The sequence below is a fragment of the Octopus bimaculoides genome, chromosome 10 (assembly GCF_046866305.1).
Source record: "Octopus bimaculoides isolate indiv1 chromosome 10, ASM4686630v1, whole genome shotgun sequence".
NCBI classification, from domain to species: domain Eukaryota; kingdom Metazoa; phylum Mollusca; class Cephalopoda; order Octopoda; family Octopodidae; genus Octopus; species Octopus bimaculoides.
In genome coordinates, this window is record NC_142937.1 from 40,361,589 (window position 1) to 40,364,088 (window position 2,500).

The window sequence follows — 2,500 nt, forward strand, 5'->3', positions numbered from 1 at the left end:
TTTAATGATGTGAAGATAAACAGTAATTTCTATTACAGCTTCCTTTTTTTGCTTATCACTGATGACAGCATCACATCAGTTATTTTACTTCTGTGACAGCAAAAAACCTGAACTTGTGTCCAGAAAAAAATATATTTAATATATTTCTATACATTAATTTTAATGTATCACATGATACTATTTTCTTGTGTCTATTTGTTTCAGTCTTCAATGCATTTCATTATATGATTGCTCTAGACATGTATTTATTTCATTTTTATTTAGCTCTTAGCTAAAATGCTTTTCAACAAATGAATATTTCCTTTATATTTGTATATAGTTCCGTCAAACACCAGGATCTAGTGAAGCAATCCAGAAAAAAGTACTGGCAGGCATGTTGCAAAGCAATAGAAGTGAATTGCTGGAGTGACTGGTGTAGCCAAAAGAAGGGCCATAAATTCTCTTACTGAAGCTGTAGAAATGACTGCTACAGGCCATTGGATAAAGTGGCGAGACAACTGGTTTACTGCAACTGTGAAGCAAGTTACAACTCAATCATCCCCAACCGGGTTAACTGAGTGAGAGGTTATGATGTTGAAAGACCCAAAACCCCCTGAGAACCAAGAGATATCATTGATAACACATTTTAGAGCATCCATGAAATGCAGCTTGGTACATATGCATTGATTAGAAACTGATTTTTTATGTCAACTATATTTACTCTCTCTCTCTCTCTCTCTCTCTCTCTCTCTCTCTCTCTCTCTCTCTCTCTCTCTCTCTCATTTTCAACACGGTGTACTAAAACTGAATGAAACAGGATTTATTTAATGAGATACCCCTTATGCATCAAAGCCAGATGTACAGTATCCCACTCACCAGGAATTGATGCTGGGTGGTTTGAAATGATTGTTGTCTCTATCATTTGTTATATGTATGCATGTGTGTACATATATATATATATATATATATATATATACACATATATAAAGAATATGAGGGGTTTAGTTCACTTGTGACTTAAACGAATAGGTACGCTGGGTAAGTGCTATGGTTGATCGACCATTATTTTTCAAGACCAAAGCTAAGACTGCATTTACAGATCAGTGTTAGGGTTCTATTATAGCATGTATATATTATATTGGAGGGAAAATCAAAAGCAGGGCAGAATGAGTATCTCAAGTCATTTAGAATAATTCAGCTAGGGTAAGGTGGAGCATTAGCTATTTTTGCTCAATAAACACTCACAACATCCAGTCTGGGAATTGAAACCATGGTCCTATAACCATGAGTCCACTGCCCTAACCACCGGGCCATTGCGCCTCCACACATATATATATATATATACGTATATATATACATATGTATATATATATACATATACATATATATATATATATATATATATATATATATATATATATATATATATATAAGCATGTGTATGTGCATGGTTGTGTCTACGTAAATATGCATGCATGTGTTAATAAATATATATATATATTTATATATATATATACATATATATATATATATATATATATATATATATATATATATATATATATATATATATATATATATATATATATATATATATATATATATATATATATATATATATGCATATATATATATATGCATATATATATATATATATATATATATATATATATATATACACACAAGTTGTGATGGGGAAATTGTTGCCATTTTATATTTTTAATTTCGTGCATGCACATTGTTTGTCTTTGATTTTGTTGACTACAGAGTATAGTAGAATGAGTTGGGCACCATCTGTGAGATAAGCTGCACCATGGCGCAATTCACTCTGCCAAAAATCTGGAAATGTCATGCTGTGCTGTTTGGCATTCACACTGGAAGCTCCCATACGGACATTTCAGAGTGTTTGGGTGTCAATCTGAGAACAGTGCACACGCTGAGAGTGATAATAATCATGCATCCAATCAACATCATGGTATTTGGAGTGACCACTAGTGATGACCACATTATGCCTCCATTTATCTTTCCGCACAGCCTCAGACTCAACACAGAAGCCTACATCAAGTGTCTGGAGGATGTAGTGCTGCCCTGGGTCAAGAGGGTGGCAGCTGGAAGACCCTGTGCCTGGCAACCTGGCAACAGGACTCTGCACCATGCCACACAAACTGGAGAACCCAATCATGGCTGTCAGAAAATTTCTGCAACGACATCACCTTAACATCTGACCTTAACACTTAACTCCCCAGACTGTAACCCCCTCGATTACTGTGTGTGGAATGCAGTTTAGCAAGAGACCAACAAAACTCCTTGTAACACCAAAGATGAACTGAAGGTAAGGATTATGGCAGCATTCACCAACTTAAACAAGGACACTGTCCAGAAGAATTACAGGAGATTCCAAAGTCATCTGGAGGCCATGATTGAAGCCAATAAATTTATACTTTGGTATTTCAAGATACTTTTATATAATTTTGGTAAATATATTTGTTAAAATGAGATATCAGTGTTATTTTTTATTTTT